Here is a 7313-nt window from a genome sequence, read left to right on the forward strand (position 1 = left end):
AAGTTTTGGCCAGTTGATATGTAATGGAGTTTTTGACGTGCACCAAGTGTCGCAAAACATGTGCTTAAAATGAAGTCTTTCCCCGGTACAACGTTAACGAATAACTAAAATTTGAGAAGCAGACCATATTCCGCCGTGTTGTCGTCTCCAAACTGTAAAAGGCCAAGTCTGTACACCGCCATCAGCGAGGTGACTTTAGGGCAAACCCTCGTATCTGCCTCGCTCTCCGGCGCTATATCGGTTAACCACGCCAAGTGCGGTGGAATGCTGCCCCTGATTGGTTTCGCTGATCGATTTCGCTGATTGTCGGGCACGGGTCTAGCGAGGACTTCTGTTCCAATGGCCAGGCTGTGAGCCGAAAATTAGACACCTCAAGTAACGTTGGCTACATACTTGCTGCGGTTTTAACACGCGAGAGGTTCCATTTATTAGTTTATTCGATCTGCATTGTTAGCATGAGATTTTTAAACTACAGTTGACATACAATACAATCGCATTTACGCGGTTGTTTTGTATATTGCGGAAAGTACAGAATGTTCTGTATACTACATTTGCCGAAAGACAAATTGATCCCCGCTCTACAACCCGGCAGCAGACTACAATGACTACAAGCAGTGCTTAAAGTCTCGCTCCATCGTAGGGGGGGGGGGGGGGGGGGTCTCTAATGATTTGAGAACACGGTAGAGGGAAATAAATAGGGAGAGAGGGCAAACTGGCGGCCTGTTTTACTCGTCGGTTTATACAAATGGGCGAAATCATTTTTAAAGGTCGTTGTTTGCTCAATTTATGAAGCAAACCTGAGACGAACGATCCCTACGTTCTGCCATTGTGCTCGTTGTTGTTGTGTGTTGTTGCTGTATTGCCTCGGAGCTGAGTGGCCAACTCTGAACAGACTGGTGGTGTGAGGGCATGGGTTTCCTTTCTTCTTCCCACCTTTGGGTATTGCTGCCGACTATTTCATTTTCCTCCGTCTCGGGTTTTAGAAAACATGTTAATGATTCTTACTAAATATCATGGTGAAATTTTCGAAACGATATAGAAGAAATGTTAAGACCACCACCGACAAGAAGAAAAAAAATGGTTGCCTGCTTCGCATTCATGCAGCCTCTACATTCTAGCGCGGAGGGGGGGGGGGGGGGGGGTAATCGCTTTTTTTGCTTTTCCTTGTTTCTTGCTTTTTTGCTGTTTTATATACGGAAGCTTACTGCACATGTTCGGCAGTCTTATGCGGGCATTCATTCGATGGCTGCGCGTATTACTATCTTGTTTAAGGGGGATAAGAGTGAGAAAAAGAGTCTTACTCTTCTTCCTCTGTTTCAGGAGGCGATCGCGCATTCAGCTGAACTGTTCCACGGTTTCTTCCTTTGTGTACGTATGTGCTAGAGGCAACGCCACTAACATTTCCCGTACAAGTAGCCCCTACAAACCGATTGCATCGATTAGGTTCGGCTATAAGAAGGTGCTGAGGGACAGCCTGCCTATATTGGCTGCCATGGTGCATAGATGGGAAACAACGCGCGAAAATACGTATTCAGAATAAATTGAAAAGAAACAGAGGAGTAAAGAGAATCGCCGCTTACTGCAGAGACAAAAGTTGCGCCAAAACAGCGGCAGGTGCGCGGTTGTTGCATAAAAGCCAGCCTTAAAGGTGTGCGCTTATCACAATGCAGCATTATTTACCAGATGGAGTGGCAAGGTACTGAGATAGACACGCTACGCCGCCAGCCCTGGTTGTTGTTGCAGTGTTAGGTACCAAAACCAGCTTCTTGAAGGACGTTAAAGGATGGAGGATTGTACAGTGCTAGTTGTTGATCCTATATTAACGTTCAGATATAAAACATTCTCCTTTTAGCACTCATTTTTAGTAGGAACTGCCCTTTCATTTCCTTTGAAGCATTTTTTTCCCCCGACTCTCGGCGATGCTAGCGCGGTGCAAGCCAGACGGGCATACCCGGCGCGGCATGAACAACGCTCCCGATGCTCTCCGAATAACAGCGCCACCATGCTGCGCCGTTTTTTTTTTTTTTTGCCTTCTTGCTTCGGCGCTACGCCTCAGGCGGTCTATTCTCTCCTCTCGCGCAAGAAAATCGGCCAATGGCAGCATTCTATTTTCAGCAACGTGACAAAACCCCTTCTGACGCAACACAAACCGGGAGGGATGGCGAAGGATCGAAAGAAACATAGATAAGGGCCTGCCGGGAGTGTTGCAGGACCACTTTAAGATATTGAAGCCGTTCACCCGCCTTACGACTTCGATTTAGCGTGCGGCCGGTCCCCCGGTGGCGAAGGTAGAGCGGAGTAGGACCAGTGCTAGCGATGTGCGTGAACTACGTCTGTCTTATGTGCACATTCATCATAACCCCCGCCGTCGTGTGTCTTCGACGGTGCGCCCGTTGGGAGTTTGGAATAAAATGTTCAGTCGGTCCGTGTCTCACAGTATTTTCATTATAGTCTGCGCTATACCTCGCGGTGGTAAATGCTGCACACTGTGTCTAACCACACAGCACGCATATTGTTTTTTGTTTTTTTGAAAATTAAAAGTGATTGTAGGCTTCATTCTGCACATGATAAAAAGTAAAACGCCAATTTTTTGCCAGTTCTCCATAAAGGTGAAAGAAAAAAAGGCGCTTGCGTACTCTTTAGTTGTATATTGCAAATTTAAATTTGGATATTATGGGTCATAATGTGAACCTTTCAGATAGCCTCGTACGCGCACGGAGACCACGCCGCTGCATTCAATCATAAAAGCGAATTTTCTTAACTGTGGCATTTCGTCGCGCAGGGGTACGTTACGTGCGGCCGAAGCGCGCCAGGGCTCGGAAAATTACGACAAGCAATAAAAGGTATTGCGCAGTGGTGAACGTGTCATTACGCTCACTTCACAATGCGCTAGCTTGCGGAGACAGAAAGGTCATGGCGGCAGAGCTCTTGCAGGCTGCGATCTGCAACGAATATGCGGCAACAGTTCCCAGTTTCTGTGCGCATAAATGCGATTACTGCTACTCTTGTGCTCTTTTCTTGCCTGTTTTTTTTGTAAGGTAAACTCTTTTATTATAATCGCACTTTCAGTTTGTGACAACGGCCAGACTGAGTAAAATATCCCCGGTCACATGCACAGGTTACGGCTCTGTCCGGCGAAAGCTATTGCACGAATGCATTACGCTCCGCAAACAAATAGGCTGACCTTAATTTTTTCATTCGCTCAAGGCGCCTACAGCGCCCCAAAATGCATCATTGTAGGAGGGTTAATTACATCAACAGAAAGTCCCCAAATAATTCATCAACGCGAAAAAAAAACAGAAAATACTAAAGAAGAAAAGTGATAATGCTAATACTTTTAACGAGAGCCCAAATGGCATATACAAATCAAGAGCACCAATCAAACCGAGGACGTGAAAAGTCATTGTGCGTCATTGCAAGTCTACAACACTTTTCCATGCATAACTGCAACACGCAACCCACTCCGAGAAGAGTACATACAAAATTCATACGACAATTTCACTGTGGCAAGGATTTCATTAGGGAACAGATTCCAATCATTTATTTTGCGACTTCCGAGGCTCATGCACCATACAGCTTCAGAACGCTTGCAGGTTTTGTACCATGCACAGCAAAATCTTATGCAGTGCTAAATTACCCAAAGGTAATTGGGTCTTTTTTCTTCCGTCAGTGAGACCAGTGATGATTTTTCTCCTTTCCCAATTGCAGGTTTATGTGCACGTTGCAAACCTTCAAGAGTGATTAGCTTCATATATCCTCAATGACGACATCAAGCAGCATGAATCAAAATGTCTTTAAAGCTCCGACGAAGGCACACTTAGAGACATTCTTAAATTCTTTTTTATTTCGGACGCACCTCATGATACCGTATGCAAGCATAAGTTGCCTTTGCTCTCCCATTTCCTGCTTATCTGTTCTTTTTGTTATCCTAGTCCCAACTTGTATGGTAGCCGACCTAACCCATGCCTCTATAACATCCTGGCTTCCCCTCTTTCAGCTATAGCGCAAATGCGGCTGCCTCTTTCTTTATCTTTCAGCAAAACAACAACAAAAGAATGATTCTTGTGCACGAAACTAGTTACAGACACGCATGTTTATTGAACTTAAAACAATGACCCGCCTCAAACTTCAAACACTGATCGTAAACAGTGACCAGCCAGGCTTTTCTCCCTACTGAGGCAACAGCGTAAACGCTCCTGAGTGGCTTCGCTTTTGCTATTATGCGTTGCAATGACCAAGTTATTAAATACGAAGGACTACGCCATTAAATACGTTTTAATTCTCCTTTCTTTTGTCTCTATACTTTTTTTTCTACCGTATTTTGTATGTTCACACCATTTTCGGCTCGATGCTTCAGGATGAAGGGCTGTACATTAAGTAAGCCCTGCTTCCATGTTATCTGTGTATTTGTTATATTTTAAAGAACTGCTTTTATATTTAGGTGTTTAGTTCCGCACGTTTTTTTTTTTAGCTATCGCTGAAATTATGAACGGCGTCACATGCCAGCTTGGCGAGAATTAGCAACAATAATTTTGCGATTACATCGGCCGATTTTCGTGCTCGTGACAAAAATGACAGGAGGACCACTCATGGGAGAATAAATGACTGTTTCAATAGCACCAGTTAAGTGTAAAGATATACGAGCTGACACTGCTTTGCACAGGTCTTGTAGCGTCGGTCTGAGGTTTGATAGCTCTCGTCCTCCTACAGCCATTTTTTTTCTCTCCGAGGTCCTTTGATATACGCTGCTACCATACAGGATCTAAAAAAGAAAAAAACTCAACTGTTTCTTTTAAGGAAAAGGTAACACAAGTACTTCTTCCCTCCCGGCACGAAACCTAAGAACTCCTTTGCTGGCGAGGCCTTGAAGCGGCTGTTCTCAAGTCCAGGTGATCAGAATATGCAGCACTTGGCTTCCTTGGCACAATTTCCAACTATAACGTGATGCGTGTGATCTCCCGAAGAAGTCCGACCACAGGACCAGTGAAAGAAGGCTGTAGCATCTCAGCGAATACTTCTGTGACTTCGCCAATACGGACAGACAAAAATACAGATGATCTTTATAAACTATCTGACAGCTTACCGGCACGTGCAAAAGGAAACTTTTTGAATTATGGGACGCTGAAATGGTTTTTTGAGAATTCGAGGTTATTCAAGAATTCGAATCCGTGAAGCTTCGAGGTAACGCATGCAAAGTATTTATGCACTAGAATTTAAAATGGTGAGGTAACTGTCGGTTAAAACCTCAACGATGTTAAGGCTTCTCCTCATTGCTTTAGAGAATGCGGGGAAACTCGTAGTGACGTCCTTGTCACCGGAATTTCAGATGTCCGCTGCCGTCGCCTGCATGCTGCTTGTACATCGTCCGATGTCGCCAAACAAGCTTCGTGAGCTTCGCCTTCGATGGCATTGGTTTTCTTCCATGAAACGACTGTTTCTGCGCTGCAAACGTAGCGCCGTCGTACCATGTTCACCATTCTTGGATAACAATTTTGAATATTGAAATTCTCTAAGGTATTGCAATGGAAATATGGAAGGCAGTGGTCCATTCCTTCCATATGTAGCAAAATCCTTCTCTTCAAGTGTTTCCATCGCTTGCAGCAGTTAAGGCTGTCATAGAAAACCAATGGGGAACGCTTTTGACGGCCGCAAAAACGTTAATACCAAAAACTTCAAGCCGGCGGGAGATCTACGAATATATTGAATGTTATAGTGAAATCCTACAATATATAAAAAATGCGTTCATAAATTGGTTCCCGTTAAAAAAAATTATTTTGTACAGCATTGTTTGGTGTGGTGATGTCCTTATCGGGGCTTCCGCCCATCGCTGTGCACTGCAGAGAAGACTGGACACCGCGTCGCTTTATTCGGCGATTACGCCCTCATTTCAAACGTTAGCTCAAAACGATTTCGCGGGCTTTACCTGCATGTTTCACGCATTCGGTCCTTTTAAACTCATTGAATTCTAAACCCTGTTCAGTTGCACTTGAGATGCCAGCGAGGGCCGATTGGGTGTCGCTGTGTGGCCACCAGGTACGAATTGCATTAATACATGACAAATCTCGACTACCTTACTTGCTTCGTATCTGATACAGAAATAATTATTCCATACACAATTTTATTTCATTTCGTTTCATTTATTCCACACACTGAAACATATGAGAGGGTTAGAGAAAAAAAGCGGCCTTGTAGGCATCTCGAAACACGTTGCCGATTAGGAAATTTTAGAAATTTAACTCTCTAATGATGTTCACTACTTTGCATTTCGCAATATAATATTTGCCCTAAAACCAGAAATTCAAATCTTAAGTTGTTTATTTCAATTATTTAACATAATTTTAATTGCTCTTTATCACCTAAATAATATCCGCCTTACTGTGAAATTCATGTGCGTAACCCACATCAGCGTACCTTTCCCGGTTTTTAAAAGAAAAATCTGTTTCGAATAATTTGGAACACCCGGTTTACCTTTGCAGAACTTGGCTTCTTAGAGAAACAAGAAGCATGGTTTTAAACATTTTAAGACGGTAAACGTTTCCATAATTTTTGGCGCTAAAACAGCAAAATAGAATGCAGACATTGAAAAACATTACTGCACCGCATTTCTTACCTTACTATCGATTTGGTCCTGAGAACAAAATTTCTTCATATTCCATTAAAAACTGTCGTGGACAGTAAAATTCAAGGAGTACTGCTCTAGCAAAGGAGCCTTCATACCGTAAACTAACGAGGGAAAATCGCGATACTTTTTTGATATTCTGCATCTACAAAAAATGTTGGATTTGAAACTTCGGGCAGTGTATCGAATCTGTCGTATACGTACAATGGACGCTGTAGACCAAGCGTTTAAAGACGTGGTTTCAATCCTTATTTGACTGAGTCGAAACTTACCAAAACCCGCTTGAATATATCTGATTGTTACTTACGAAATTCCCAGCATTTTGGCGTCAGTAAGTTTCTACAGGCTCCGGCGATTCCCTCCGAAAAATGCCTCACGAGTCACTGCTGTGCAAGAAAGCTGTGCCAGTGCGTGCGACCCGCTGGTAGAATTCAAGTAGCCGTCTCATTGGCACTACCACAGTATTATGTGCCTGCACACGCATGCGCAGCGCACTTTTCAGTTCTTTTTTTTTTTTTTGTCGTGCACCCCAGTTCTCGGGCCCTAGGGTGCAATTTTCGATGTGGTACTCATGCTTGGGTACCATACAAATGCCGCTGCTTTCACTGTGATATAGGCGGCGCTAAACACCAAGCAAAGTTTTGTGGTCGCAACAGCGCTCCTTCTCTTGGGAAAACTCTTCAGTGTGAAGAGA

This window comes from Amblyomma mixtum, chromosome 3, assembly GCF_055824585.1.
Source record: "Amblyomma mixtum isolate Tamu chromosome 3, ASM5582458v1, whole genome shotgun sequence".
In the NCBI taxonomy this organism is placed as follows: domain Eukaryota; kingdom Metazoa; phylum Arthropoda; class Arachnida; order Ixodida; family Ixodidae; genus Amblyomma; species Amblyomma mixtum.